This window comes from Mauremys reevesii, linkage group 1 (assembly GCF_016161935.1).
Source record: "Mauremys reevesii isolate NIE-2019 linkage group 1, ASM1616193v1, whole genome shotgun sequence".
Taxonomy (NCBI): Eukaryota; Metazoa; Chordata; order Testudines; family Geoemydidae; genus Mauremys; species Mauremys reevesii.
This window is the reverse complement of record NC_052623.1, coordinates 61,455,385-61,471,260: the sequence shown is the minus strand read 5'-3', so window position 1 is coordinate 61,471,260 and position 15,876 is coordinate 61,455,385. Positions and strand designations below refer to the sequence as shown.

Here is a 15,876-nt window from a genome sequence, read left to right as displayed (position 1 = left end):
CTTGATGAACTTTAACTGTCCACTAATATAAACAAATGTGGAGTGTAGCCAGTTCAAAGCTGTAAACCAGTTCATGCCAGACAAAAATTGTTCACTTAACCCCGGCAGTTGCAGTATGGATATGTATGAGAAGCTAATATTTTAACAGGATCAGCTTCTTAAGAATGTTGTAGACATATACAACAGACAAGCTATATTTAAACATAATGACTGTATTCTTGTAACTTGATTATATACAACAACCTGTTGTTCCCAGGATATTAAAGAGGCAAGGTGGGTGTAGTAATATTGAGCCAACTTCTGTTGGTCCAAGAGACAAACTTTTTACACAGAGTGTTTCTTCAAGTCTGGGCTTAAATTAGAAGGAGTTGAAGAAGAGGAACTGAAAAAGAGCTCTGTGTAAGCTAGAAAGCTTTTCTCTTTCATTAAGACACGATATTACCTCATCCATCTTGTCTCCCTAATGTGCTTCAGTAGCATATATGGAAAACAAGAGAGCAATTTTTTCCCTCATTTATACCTATGCAGCCCAACTGAAGTCAGTGGGAGTTGTGCATGGAGACCTGAAGGAAGAATTGGGTCCTAATAATAAAGTTTAGTAGTTAAATTCTACACACACACACACACACACACACACACATACACACCCCTACCTTTTCTTCACCTAAACCATGGCAGTTACAATATCATGAGAAATGGTAAAACCTCTTACTCTTTTGTTGTCACAGAAATAAAGTACTCAGTCTCACAGTGGCTGGGTTAAAAATGTTTATGAAACTAAGTGTAGGCCCCAGCCATGTGTCTGCTGACTAAGATCTAGCCCACGTAGGAGTTAATCAGTAATAACACACCCATTGTGACAGTTCATGTTGCTTGCAGATCTTCCACATTTTTTATCAAACAATATTTTTAATGTCAAAGTGCAGTGAGTGGTGCTCCTGGGCTATGCTAAATGTGACTTTGTGGGAGGATGGTCTCAGAATTCCAAATGCAGCGATCCTAACAGAGTAGGTGAGGCGAGACCAATTTTCCACTGGTCTAGGGTGGATTTGTTAAAATCTCACACAGGAATGAAAAATGCCAGCCTGGATGTTGACCCACCCTGAACATAAATAACTTCAACTTGCAGTGTTTAAAACACTTAACATTATTTCATGAAGAGATGTTTTGATGTTTACTGCTTAGAGACACAGTAAAACAAATTCAGATGAAAACTGCTATGTAGATGATGTTCTGTGATCATGCTTCTTTCCTCCACAGTGGTTCAAATCCCATAGCCCTACCTTAGTTCTTATTCAGACAGACCTCCTACAGATTAGGATATTTGACTTTTGTCTGAGACAGATCTGACCAAAGATTTCATCATTTGGCCCAGTATGTATAAAACTGAACTTTGATGAATAAAGCATTGTAGGGCTGAACTATTTTAATTTAACTTAGTTTCTGTATGACATGAGCATATTCTGACTGTCTAGAAAGTGCTATTATAGTACATAATTTATAATAGGCCAGATACAGCCAGTCAGAAGATAAATACATTGAAAATATTGGTAATGTCAGTGCATTGTGAGCAAAACAGAACCTTCCCCAGATTATCCCCTTTCACAAACACACATCTCAGTCTCTCTCTCTCTCTCTCTCTCTCGCGCGCGCGCTCCGAGGATCTGGCTGTGATGGTGCCCCAGCATTATGCTGGCATAGACTCTATTCCCATTACATTCTGTTAGAGCTTTTATGTGATATGAGACATTTTGGTTGTGTACAGCTAGATCCATTATGAAACAATCTCTCAGATTATCCATTGGGACCCTCTTTCAGCACAAACATGAATATGCTTCAGATAATGGTATTCCCTTTTAGGTAGATGATCAGTGAAAATTACCAGGGAGACTATTGTGTGCAGCGAGGCCAGCAAGAGACATTTTGAGGATTAATTATAAACATTCAGCTCAAGCCCCAAGATATGATCCCAGTTATTAGCTAAACGCTGACCATGTGTTTTATAAATACAGATCTGCGAAATAGCGTAATGATTGTTTATTTTATATGCTTGACAGACTCGGTGGGCCAAGTACCGGTGTGGTGTTCAGTCTGAGTTCAGCATTGTTACTCTGGCTTTACCGCAGTGTAACTGAGTGCAGCATTCGCTCTGATGTCTTCCAGGGAGGGTCACAAAGCCACAGAATGTTCATGAGTGCTACATTTTACACTGGGATCTCACATTTAGCTGACAGATGTGGAAAAAACCCCAACGCATGTAGCCAGACAACTCCCTACTGACCACACAGCTTCCAATACCGAAGAGTGCAAATTATTCTAGCTAATTATTTTAGCATTAATTTGTACTCAGAAACATCCCCCAAGGTTTGCTCTTTGCTTCTGGCATTGTATTGTTTAGGGTGGATTTCACCCACTTTATAACTAACTACACCCCTTCCAGAGTTGTTTGAACACAAACACATAAGACACCTGCATCAAAAAAAATCTGCCCTTTTTGGAAAGCTCCTTATTGGAGCATAGCATATTTCAGAGCTCCATGGTGCAGATCTGACAGCATCATGCTGCTCGTACTGCATAAATACTGCACATAGACTGTTTCATGCCTGCAAGAGTTAATGAAGAATTAAATGAATTATTAAAGAGATAGAAATGAGGATGAGAAACAAGGCTCTGGTATATTACTCAGCTGTTTGGTTTATCTAATTGCTTAGGTTTTAAAGCATATTGGTTGTAACATTTAGGGAATCATCACAGTATTTTATCATGCCTTACAGTAGGTGTAGAGTGAAGATTTAAACTTGCAGTAATTAATAGGTTGTGTGGGTTCATGGAAGGCCACCAGAGGCAGAGAAAGTTAGGAGTTAGTGCTGCTCTAAGCAGGTGTCACCGTGCCTGCAGCTGCAGCTGCAATGTCAAGCAGGCTTATTTTGAATATGAAAACGTCAAGCAGGGAGGCAGAATGTTTTACTAAAAGGGGGAAGGAAGAGGAGGGAGGCCTGTGCAAAACTCTCTCAAAGGAGTTCAGTTAGAATGTAATTGTTTGAATCTGTTTAAGGTTTGTAGAGCGGTGGAACAGTTTTCCAGTGATCTTTACTCTTCTAATGATGCTTTAAAAACTGTTGTTATTGCAAGAGATCAGAAATCTTAGATATAGTCTGCGGACCCCCAGGGGCCACAGACCACAGGTTGAAAACCCTTCAATGTGAGTAAGGGTTGCAGAATCTGACACGTATATAGTAATGTCAGCCTGAAGGGTACTTAAATATATAAAACAAAGTCCAGTTCAAAAGAGTTTACAATCTAAGTATTGGGGCCAAATTCTCTGCTGCTAATTTCCAAAGGGTCCACATTTCTATTCGAAATTTTATAGGGGTCCGCAAATGAAAAAAGATTGAAACCACTGGAGTAGTACATGCTCAAATGAGCAGTCCTAATGACCTCAGTAGGGTTACTCAACTGAGTATGTGCTCATCAGGGTGAGTAAATGTTGTAAAATCAGGCACAAAGTTAATAATAATAGTAATAACTAATTTTATATATGATTTTGTTGTTGTTAAGTATTGTACTTTTAGTGCAAAGTCTTCAAATGTAGAAATATAAGTAAAATGCAGCAAACCATGTTTGAAAAAAATACAAAAGGTCTTCTTATAAATATTCATCTTTACAATGATACTTTCTATCTCTATATCTACACACAAGCACACATATAATATTTTTAACTATATAGGAAAATCTTACTCATTTCTGTAGAAAAACAAGGTAGAGATTTTTACCAGGGCCTCAGTTTTGAGACTGTGTGATATTTGTGTGTGTGCATGTGCAGTTTGTCAAGATGCTCTGGAAAAGGCTATGGTTTGGCTGACTAAACTGTTGAGTGATGTGTAGTGATAAAAGTGCTCAGGGGAATTTTTGGGGCACCCAAAAGCAAAACCTACATCACTGTGTGGGTGTAAAAAAAAGACATGTTGTCACTTTTTTTTTCTTAAGTTTTTGAGCTTGCTGACAGTTTATGCCACATGCTAGAAAATTTACCTCTAATTCCCCTCTCAAAATGTAGTGCATTACAACTGAACACAGGCTTGCTAAAGTGCAAGAGAGATTTTGGTTTGGATTGCCTGTTTTGATTGCAGTTTTGATTTTGATTTTTGTCCTGAAATCTACCAGATGGCAGCACATTTGAACACTGACCATAAAATTGGTGAGCACACAGCTAAATTGGGATATGCACCACTAGTTATTTGCAAAACATTTTGAGTAGCAAACGGCCTAGAGCTGCAGTGAACTGTGCATCAGTTTCAAATTCTTGGGATCAAAAGTCCTGCTGAGCTCATTGTGAGCTGACTGCCACACACCCTTTAGGATAATCATCCAGCCAAGGAACTGCAGCATGAATACTCTGAGCCTAACCGCTTCTTTGAAAATGACCTCAAAGAATGGCAGTCTGCACTGAGAAAGCACTATGGGCCTGATCCTGAGAAGTGATGAGTCACCACAACTCCTATAGGTTTCATGGTGAGATAAGGCTGCTCAGAACCTCCCAAGTGATTCTTAGACTCACACTAGGTCAGGACCCTAAGAAAGTTTTCATTTAAAAATATTTCTGTAGACTGGAGTTGGAAAACAGGGAATTAGGTTGTGATTCTGTTGCTTTAAAAATACATATGTGATGTGTTATCTTTCTAGAATAATTGCTTTTCTGGAAATCTGAGTGTGTTGGGGAGGGTTCAGCCGATATAACTGTTTCTGCTCTTAGACTTGTGTGTTATTGACTACCATGATAGTTTGACCCTCTTGGAAACTTCAAGATTTTTCCCATCTGGAAGAATTTTCAGCGTGTTTATGGAGTTAGATCTGGGGCTCTGGTTAGCTGGTGAGAGCAGCTCTCTGAAATACAGATTTGGAATCAGGGAGGCACAATCTCCCCTGCTGCTCACTGCCCATTGAAGGGGCACAATCTGCTCCATCATTTGCTCCTACCAGTGTGCTGACCCTGCTCAGCAGGCTGGTATGGAAGAGAGGAGGGATGGTCATCATAATGTTCTTTCTCTTCCATCTTGTCCTACCACTGTTTCAGGGTCCTGTTTCCTGGAGGGAAAGGAGGAAATGAGGAATCTCAGCTGCTAGGGAATGCAGGAGCAGGTCTTGTGAATGGCACAAGGGGTGAAAAGATTCTTGCTCACCTTTTCTGCCCCAGCAGGGCTGCTCAGGAGCCACTCACAATCTAAGCCTTAATTTTGTGTCACCTTGTTAAGATTTGGCTCTTACTGCTCTTTATAGAATTCCAGATCAGTGTTGGCAACTCTCCCAATTTTATCATGAGTCTAGTGATATTTGAGGTTTTCTTAAAGCTCCAGCAAGTGATTATGTGGGAATCTTTCATTTTTTGAAAAACAGCAAGCTTCCAGCCCTCATGGTTGAACAGTGGAACTTGATGACATGACCCCTACAAGCTCAAAAACCAGGAAGTAAATAATTAATTTGTATTTTCATGATTTTTGTGGTGCCTGATCCATGAATTTTTAATGCTTGGGGCTGGCAATGCTGTAACATCAACGAGAATTTTATGCACTGAGAGATCAGAGGCCCTTAATAGAAGCCAGAATGATATTTTTTGGACAGGAACAGGAAAGCAAAGGAAACAAAGTCCTTGGGACAAATTTTGCTTTCATAACACTGCTGCCCCGCTGACTGCTTTTCAGCTCCATGCAGAATTTGTGTCCAGGTAGGAGCAGGAGTATTTTAAAGTACAAGCAAACAACTGTCTTGAGACTGGTGGGATTCACAATTTTTTTTTTAATTTATTAAAAGGATGAGATTATCTGCCAGGTAGTGTTTTCTTACCTCTCTGATACCGATCTTTAATCTGCTAATCTTTAAAATGAAAACATTTGTTTCATGTCACCAAGAACTGTGTTGCAGCACACAGTGGTTTATATGCTGCTGTGAGCATTGTGACATTGAATACAGTAGAACATACTGTATCCTGTAAAGCAACGGAGCTAGCAAACACCACAAGATAACAGAATAGTAAAAAACAAGGTTCTCAGTTCCCTTTTTTACACAGACTTTTGGGTAGTGACATAGAAACATTTAAGATGAAATCAGATTATCTTGTGTTTTTCTTTTCTTTCTTTTAAAGTCTCAAACCATTTAAAAGCTACTCCTTTCCCTCAGTCCCTGCAATGGTGTTTTGTGGGAGAGTGTGGGCTTGAAACAGCTTTCAGTCACTGGCATGTTCTAAATATGTATCAATGGTGCATCTGGTTCTAACACTGCAGGCTGACTCAAAGCATTTTGTTCTCCCTCCCACTGCCACACAATTCATTTTACAGTAAAGAAATATTTTTATGAGAGAGATTTTTATGAGAAAGATAAAAAGGGGGGAAGCAGCGTGGTCCAGTAGAAAGGGAGTCAGGACACCAGGTCTCTATTCCCAGCTCTCCCCCTGACTAATTCTGTGACCTTGGATTAGTCACTTAACCCTGTCTCTGCCTCAGTTTCCCGTATGGCATTATGGGGCTAAGGATACTCACCTACCTTTTGTAAGGCACTCTGAATGCTAATTATATTAATAAACCTTTTCTATCATGACCATTCATGATGGTGGGTCAATTCCTACAATTGTTACATTTTACTGGTTTCTTTAGTGCCTATTGTCATGGAAGCAACGTGCTTTTGTTACACAAATTAAAATATATCAAAACCAGTTAATAAATGGTAAACAAAATGAACAAGTTTTTGCAGTAGGCCCTGAATGTCACTAGATTTAGGCTCTGACAGGCAGTCTCTCTCACAATCTGGTACAGCTTTTGTCACTGCTCTTTCATGTTGTGACCTCTCTTTTCATTTGACCCTGTAGCTGAGGTGGCGGTGTTTGCTTCTAACCTGTCACAATTCCTTCTTCATGCAGTTTTCCTGCTCTAGAGCCCATTCCATCTGGCTCTTCTCTCACCTTCCGCTTAGTGTGGCTGTATTCCATCTTGCTTCTTGCACCTCATCTCCTCCTCCTCCTTGGGGTTGACTCCTGGAGACGTCTCTCTCTTCCAAAACTGATGTCTGCCTCTCCATACCCTTCTTCTGGGCAACTTACATGTCTGTGTCTGAAACCCATGCACAGGAGGGGCCACAACTGGAATTGTTGTCCTTTGGATGAGATATAAAACTGAGGTCTTGTGGTCGTAAGAAATAATGTGGCACTTTTCCAAGAGCCAGGGATGTTGCCCCTTTGTTCAAATTCCAGGTCGAGTAATTCTAGGGTGACCAGAGCGCAAGGGTGAAAAATCGGGACAGAGGGTGGGGGGTAATTGGCACCTATATAAGACAAAGCCCAAAATATCGTGACTGTCCCTATAAAATCGGGACATCTGGTCACCCTAGGCAATTCCGTTCTGCCAACCCAAATTCCCCCTACATTTTCAAAAAGATAAAGCATTCTTCTTCACTCCCTGTCCCTTGCACAATATTGCTGTCTTTAAAGTCTGCTGCATCTCACCTCAGTAGTAGCTGCACTTCATTGGTAGATTAAATTATTTCTGTACAGTCTTTAAGCTCCTTTGGGTTGGATAGTGCTAATAATTATCTCCTAGCAATTTGGAGTAGGTATTGAGCTGGTGGATTGCTCACTGATTTGGATTTTTTTTTGACTGAGGCATCAGCATGAAAACAGGAAACAATGTGGGAAATGTTAATAAAACTTGACAACAACAGCTCTGAAGGTGTTTGATCCACCACTCAAGTATACATAACTATTACAGGATGAGGAAACAGGAAATATGCTAAGGGGAGGAGATGAGAACAGAAGAATAAAAAGAGAGAGAATGAACTTGAAAGATTCCAAGTTGCCATTTCTGAAGTCAGTTGGCATGCAATAGACTTTAATCAGAATATACAATATCTCACTTAGGTGCTATGCATGGAAACCACAAAGAGTCAGAATTAAGATCCATCAGCAATAAATTCCACCTGGGCTCTGAATGAGAGATCAGGTCAATGCTAATAAATATGAAAAAGGGTTTGCTGTTGTGCTTAGTTATTTTAATATTATTAAAGCAGATTTACCCTCTTATTTATGTTGCTTCAAACCTTGCATTTGTTGAGAGCTTTGAATTACCTAAATGTCCTCGTGCTACTTTCTCTTTTTATTAAAAAGGACATTTTCATGCTGTGATCACTTTCTGTCTCAGTTCCCCTCCCCTCCAATCCCTGTTGGTGCTCTTTCAAAAGAATCTGAGTCAGAAAAAAATCCCCTCTTTTTTTCTGAAGTATTATAATATAGTGGGGTTATGTGCCTACTTCCCTAGTGACTCACTAAAACATAGTCTATTGAATGTGTTAATTTTAAATGGACTGTGCAGAGAAAAGACACAGGTTGATTTGGAAATAACAATGAGAATGATCACTTATATCACCTTTAATCTCGAAGCATTTAAAAAAGGTTTTAATTATGATCTGCACTTTACTGATGAGGAAATTGATGCACAAAATTTAAGTGTTGTGAAGATCACACTTTAAGTTAAAGGTGGAGTCCAGGACTTGTGATTCTCAGTTTGGTGCTCTATCCACTGCACTATACTCTTTCCCATGGCCTGTATCTCCACAAAGAATTATTTTCTAATGTATATCCATTACTGTCTTCTCTCTAGTATGCCTGTTATGGCCCTTAGGCCTTTAAAAACAGGGAGCAGTAGTTATAGATCATGTGACCTATTGGAAATTGGATATAAAGCTTTTTGCCTTGTAGGCAAGGGAAGAAAATAGGAGAAATCTAGGGTCATGGAAAGACCCAGCGTGGGGCCCAGCTCAGTAACCAGGAAGGGCTATATGGGTCCCCTTCCCAGCTGTGGAACGTAGGAAAGTTCCTAAGTGTTTTGTATTATTTAGAGCCTTTGTATCTTCTGTTGATTAAGCATTGTGGACTCAGCAGGTGAAATGTATTGGGCTTTCTGACTTGGGTCGCCAGGTGTCTGGTGTTTGACCGGAACACATGGTCGAAAAGGGACCCTGGCGGCTCCAGTCAGCACTGCTGACTGGGCCATTAAAAGTCTGGTTGGCAGTGCAGACAGGCTCCCTACCTGGCTCTGTGTGGGTCCTGGGAAGTGGCAAAATGTCTCTCTGGCTCATAGGTGTAGAGGTGGCCATGGGGGCTCTGTGTGCTGCCCCAGTGGCAGCTCCGCAGCCCACATTGGTCAGGAATTGCAGCAAATGGGAGCTGTAGGGGCGGCGCCTGTGGGCTGGGGCAGCGCATGCTGCGCAGAGCCCCCTGGCTGTACCTCTGCCTAGGAACCGGAGAGACATGCCGGCCACTTCCCAGAAGGTAAGTGCCACCAAGAGCCGGCATCCCTCCCCACCTCCCCTTCTGTGCCCAAACCCCTGTTCCAGCCCTGAGCCCCCCTCCCACACCCAAATTCCCTCCCAGAGCTCGCGCCCCCTCCCAGACCCCAACCTCCTGCCCTAGCTCAGAGCCCCCTCCTACACTCCAAACCCCTCATTTCTGGCCCTGCGCTGGAGCCTGCACCCCCAGCCCAGAACTTGTACTCCCTCCCATACTCCAACCCCTGCCTCAGCCTTGAGCCCCCTTCCATACACCGAACTCCTCAGCCCCACCCCCCCAGCCCAGAACTCCCTCCCACACCCTGAATCTCTCATTTATGGCCCCAGCCAGAGCCTGCATCCCCAGCCAGAGCCCTCACCGCCTCCTGCACCCCAACCCCCTTCCCCAGCCCGGTGAAAGTGAGTGAGGGTGGGTGATGGAGGGAGGGGGCATGGAGGGAGTGGGGGGCAGGGCCTCAGAGAAGGGGTGGGGAGGGGTGGGGCCTCAGGTCAGGGGCAGGGCTAGGTACGGGGCAAGGGTGTTTGGTTTTTGGCAATTAGAAAGTTGGCAACCCTAGGCCCCTGACTAGTGAATCTGCCCAATGGCTTACAATTCTTCTTTTTCTTAATCGTTTAAATAATTCTCCAGCACAATGGTAGCTTGAGAGCCACACTGATAGATTCTGGTATGCATTGGTCTCCTTTAACTTTTAGAATGGATGTAAGTTAATGGAGTAAAATAAGTGGACAAGAGATACGTAGCAGTATTTGGATGAAAGTGTATTAATAAGACTGACCACAAAATGACTGAAGAGGTTCAGTAAAACAGATATAGATAAACAGAAGTTCATGCAAACTTGCATAGCCTATTATCTCTTTATCTATAGATCTATGTACATGTTGCTTCTGTCCCAGGAGTTTCCTAAATGCAGATTTCTAATGACTAGAAACCTGTTGCTTCTTTTGATGTTCTTCCTGGATTGTTAAAATTTCGTAGTTTAATAAAAGAATTTTGCTTACCATGACATGAATATCAATATCAGTACGTTGCCTTCCATATATACTTAGCATTTCAGTTAGTTATGCAGGAAGTTGAATGATGACTGATCTAATTTAAGCAGCCCACCCAGCATTGTGTGTGTGAGTGTGTGTTCATTGTATAGCCAATCCTTTTCAGTTGCAACACATTGTTTATTGACACAACTGTCTGGTAAAATTTTAAATAAGCCACAAATTAAAATGATACCTCAAAACCTGCTGAATGCAATAATTGTAGAGAGTTGGGTTCTTTTAAAACACTTTGAGATCTACTGATGAAAAGTGCTAGGTATTATTACTATTATTATGATTTTATTCAAGACATTAATATAGGCTTTAATATGTATAGTCTTACTACCTGATATCTATGTAATGCTACATGCAGTCTAATAATCTTTATCTTGGTATATATGTATCCTGATGCAGAAGGCCTGCTTTGGTTAAAGTGCACTAGCTGACCACTGTGTTCAGTTTTTAAATACTGGGAGATAAAATTGTCCCTCTTTCAAATTTGTGAGCATCACTGCCAGCTTCACATGACTTGTCTCTAAAATGTTTTCATTTTCTGCTATGTTAGACCTGGTCACAAATTGGCAAGTTTCCTACTAACCTCACTGATGTCTCATCTGCTCTTTGACCTGTCGGGTTAGAGAAGGTACGGCCTTGGATGCTTTTCCATTTTTTTTTCAACCTAAGAAATATGAATTCTGTGTATTGTCTAACTGTGAAGAAGCCTTTTTATAGAAGATGAATTGTTCCATGGCACAGTCTTCCCATGTATATTTGGCTGTTCATCGGATAAAGGTTGTTGGAAGCAGAAGAAATCACATGATGATGCTACGATATCCCATAGTTTTCTGTCCAGCATGGTACTGAGTGGCATGAACAATGCACTAACCCTGGCACTGGCAGCAGGAGGCTGGCAGACAGGGTAGATAAGGGAATGAAAGATAGAGAGGAAAAAGCTGGAATCTGGTGTTTTAAAACTCATTTCCCTCCCCCGACACTCCCCCGAAGGAAACAATCACTCAGTCACTGACAGAATGATCCAGGCCACCTCCAAGAAATGAGCTTGCAAGGCTGCAAAATCTTTTGGTGCTGTCAATTTTGCTTAATCTCTTTTAACATTATTTATAATGGGTCAGACCCTAAGATGTGCTGAACACCTGCAACTCTTTTTAATTTAGTGGCAGTTGCAGGTGCCTGGCCCCTCTCACAGGATGAAATTTGCTCCTGTGCAGAAGAATACAAGGCCGATGCCCTAGGTAAGTCCCACTTAAGCCCTTGGGGCCTTGAACTGGCCCACTGTACAGGGTGAAATTTGCCCCCAGGAAGCCAGTTAGGATGAAACAAGAACTTGCCAAAGCCAGGCACATTGGAGTCTGCCAAAATCCTATAAAAGGCAGCCAGTGAAATGGCTGAAAAATTGCTGATTCTGGTAGTCCATCCTTGGAGTACAGACAGGAGCGTGAGGCTGACACTTCCTCTTATGCCACTGAGTAGATCCTGGCTCTGGGACCCCTTTGGGATGGGCCACAGAAAGGCAGGTGGGTTTAGGTTCTGGTGCTTCAAGTTTGCAAAATGTATAGCAAAAGCTGCACTGCTCCAAGCTTTTCCTGCCCCTAATCGCTATACAAAACACACACCTGTGACTGTTTTATATAAGTGGCTGTCTTTAAAAGTGCTGTCAGCCCATGCTACCCAGCTGTGATGCTGCATCTTTCCATGCAACCTTCCCAATTAAAATGAGATCAGAATGGTGAGATGAAGATCCTGTAAAGACAGGGAAATGGTATGGCCTGATTCTCCTTTACGTTAAGGCCCACTTACACACTCTAGCAATATAAAGTATCAGGGGGTAGTCGTGTTAGTCTGTATCCACAAAAACAACAAGGAGTCCGGTGGCACCTTAAAGACTAACAGATTTATTTGGGCATAAGCTTTCTTGGGTAAAAAACCCACTTCTTCAGATGCATGGAGTGAAAATTACAGATGCAGACCTTATTATGCATGAACCCCTTCTTTTCATGTATAATAATGCCTGCATCTGTAATTTTCACTCTATGCATCTGAAGAAGTGGGTTTTTTTACCCATGAAAGCTTATGCCCAAATAAATCTGTTAGTCTCTAAGGTGCCACCGAACTCCTCATTGTTTTTTTAGCAATCTAAAGGGGCCTTAAAGTGGGGTTCATAACTTTTAAATCCATTTTAAGTGCCCTTTCCCCTGCCAGAGTGTGTAAGTGAGAATCAGGGCCGTGTGTTACTGCCAGGGGCGGCTCTACAAAGTAGGCTGCCCCAAGCAGCGCGGAGCGCTGCGCCGCCCTTCCCCAGTCCCGCGGCGGGTCCCCTCTTCCCGCGGCTCCGGCATCCTGGGGAGGGCGGCATTTGGCTCCGGTGGAGCTCCCGCCGGCTTGCCGGCGGCAGGTCCACCGGCGCCGGGGCCGTGGGGCCCTGGCGCAGTCAGGCCTGCGGGTGCTCACCCGGGCCCGGGGGAAGAGGGGACCCGCCGAAGGCATGACTGCGCAGGTCCGCTGTCCCGGCTCCGTGGACCTGCCGCCGGCATGCCGGCGGGAGCTCCACCGGAGCCAAATGACGCCCTCCCCAGGATGCCGCCCCAAGCGGGCGCTTGGCCCGCTGGTGCCTAGAGCCGCCCCTGGTTACTGCAGTATCTCTCTCTGACTATTGTGAGATTCTTCCTGAAAAACTAGGAAGAGCTTGCTTGCTTGGGAATGCTTGCTTTAATATACTTTATCTTGAGGCTAGATAGAAGTGAGATAGCTCCTGGGGAAGGAGATCCAGATTTTTCAGGCACTGTAGCCGTTTTGTGGCCACCGTTACAGACATTGGACGCTCCCTCCTGTTTGAGGGTGATGTGGATAAATAATGACTTTGTCATTTTTCTCTTACATTCCAGCTTTCCTCCCACCCGCCTTTGAGTACTACCCTTACACTGCTGTGATTACGTGGACCTGGCAAATGCCACAGTGATCTCAGAATGTGACACATCCAGGATTCCGTGCTGAGGTAATTTTTTCCAGTTGTCCTTTCTCGTATTCTGTCTCAATAGTTTTTCAGCCATTGTCTAGTCTTTGAATATGTTTGCCTCCCACACTCAGATGCAAAACCATGTTATAGGGCAGATGCCCCAAGGAGTGCAGCGTGTGGCTTTGTTGGTGAATATGGGTTGGTCCATACAAAAAAACTCAGAACCCTGCTACCCTTGTAATTTGAGTCTGTTATTTCTCATAAAGGGCAGTAATGGCTGTTTACCTATATGGACCCTATTTGAACAGTTTCCCTTTTTTGCTGGTACTATGCAACTATTCATTAGAAAACAAGAGATTCATAGAGGATGTGAACTAAGTGCATAGAATTCTGAGAGAAAAAGGTGTATGGCACATAACTGTTCAATAGGTGAACGGGCACCACATCAAGAAAGCACAAACAAAAAGGAGCTGAGAAAGGACTGGTCTCTGAGGGTATTCAGAAGAAATTCCTTTACAAAGAAGGTAATTCACATCTAAAACCAGTTGTAAAGGTTGGCAAAAGAAGTGGCAATGAAATTTATTTTTAAATAACGGGACAAGGAATTACAAGAAAAAACATTACATAATACAAAGTACAAACCATTACTAATATGTGGATTGATCTCGATGGTCATCTTTCATGCTGAAGGTCTTAATCCTGTGAGTACTTGGACAATATTCATTTGGGTGTGCAAGGCTGCTGCAAATAAGTGCCAGCTATGCATAGGTCAAATAAAGTTAAGGGCCAAGTGGAAGCCTCTGCACTGAGGAAATAGTTGGTCTCAACCCCCCTCTGCAGGTACTCTTTGACTTTTAAATGTGGAGTATGAAAAGGGGCAGGATGTGAACAGAGAATGAGCATGTCTGAGAAAACATGGTTTTAAGCCTGATCTTTGTCATGCTAAAGGGGTACCTAGGTGTTATTCCTGCTAATAGACAGGAGCAAACTGGCAGTCATACAACAATGTTCTGGTCAGGTTCCTCTGCCTTCTCTGTCCTGCAAAAATCACTTGTGGCCATGCTCTTGTAGACACAACAGACTGCACCTGCACTGTGTAGATTTGAAGCCTAGAATGTTCCTACATTATGGTGACTGAGCTGGTCTCTACAGCCTTAAAGTGCAGCTCCTTGTGTCCACTCAACCATCCTGACTCCTTTGGAAGGAGAAAATTCCTTTTTACCTTATGTCTCAACTTAACATATACTGTGATGTCAACAAACAGTAGATAAGACCAGTTAACATAATTAATTTAACCCTTTGACAAAATCCCTCAAAAGAGGCTATTTAAGAAAACTAAGTAACCATAGGGTGAGAGGAGGTGAAGTTCTGTGCTGGATTAGAAATTGGCTAAGGTCTACACTGGATGGGGGATCGATCTAAGTTACGCAACTTCAAGTAGCTGAAGTCGACATACTTAGATCTACTCACCGCGGTTACCTTGGTACTGCTGCCAACTTTGGGATCAACACTAGTTCTGGCACGGGAAACAACAGAGATGTAGATAGTGCCATTGGTACTGTTTCCACTGTTGGCACCAGCTCCCTCATCATTCTGGGCTGTGGACAAGTTGGATTGGTTGCTCACACCCTCAGGGATGGCTGCACTTTTATCCCCTGAAGCCAAGGATTTTTCAGTGTCTGAGTCGGGATCTTTCTCCTCTCACTTTCCATCGCCTGACCTGCATCGGTGGCTGTTCATGGAGTGCTATGGGTACCAGGATTGGTGCTCATCCAGTGGTTGGATTGGAGGCCTCTGGCCTGGCACCTACTGGCCACCAGTGCCCTATCCATACCAGTGGCCTCCATGGAATCAGTGGGACACTCCTCAGTTGTGGATGTTCCAGTCCTTGTCTCGCTTGAAGGCATGATCACTGACCAGGTCTGTGGTGGTGATCGTCAATCAGCCACAGGCCCAGGCACCAGTGAGCCTTCCCCTTGCAGAGCCTCTGCAGTTGTCCTGTCCTGGAGCAGGATGTGGCTCTGGCAATATTAACTGCTTCATCTTCATCCCTGGACGATTCCGCGATGCTTGATTTTTCCTCCCCTTTGGTACTGGAGAATTTCAAGGCTTACTAGGACCTTTTGCAGCACGTGGGTGCTTCCCATGGTATTCAAGTGGAGTTCTTGCAGAAGAAAATCCACAAGTTAGCAGGTATCTTGCAGCCATCTGCCCCTGGGAGAGTCGCCCTCCCTATTAATGATGTGCTCCTTGAGCCTGCTAAGGTCCTCTGGAGCACACTGACTATGGTGCCACTCGCAACAAAGTGCATGGAGAAGCACTACTTTGTTTTAGTGCAGGGATTTGAGGGGTTTTACTCCCATCCAGCCCCAAATTCCCTGGTAGTAACCGTGGTGAATGAACATGCCCAGCAGGGCAGGTTTAAGAATACTCTCAGGAATAAAGGCTCTCAACAAATGGATGTGGTAAGCGGGAAGATTTATACTACCTCTTCCTCACAGATGCATATTACTAAGCAGCAGGCATTGCTGCCCAAGTATGAC

General features: G+C 43.2%; 1 long non-coding RNA gene across 19 annotated transcripts in view; it reads left to right on the top strand.

Annotated features, from left to right (window-relative positions):
• LOC120395799 overlaps positions 1-15,876 on the top strand; it is a 305,544-nt gene that overhangs the window by 128,167 nt on the left and 161,501 nt on the right. For 16 of the 19 annotated variants that reach the window (XR_005592807.1, XR_005592799.1, XR_005592802.1 and 13 more), the window contains 2 exons: positions 10,925-11,002; positions 13,263-13,372. This is a non-coding gene — a long non-coding RNA (uncharacterized LOC120395799). Of the gene's footprint in view, positions 1-10,924; positions 11,003-11,534; positions 11,613-13,262; positions 13,373-15,876 lie in introns of all 19 variants that reach the window. The other 3 variants (XR_005592818.1, XR_005592823.1, XR_005592827.1) reach the window with 3 other exon arrangements.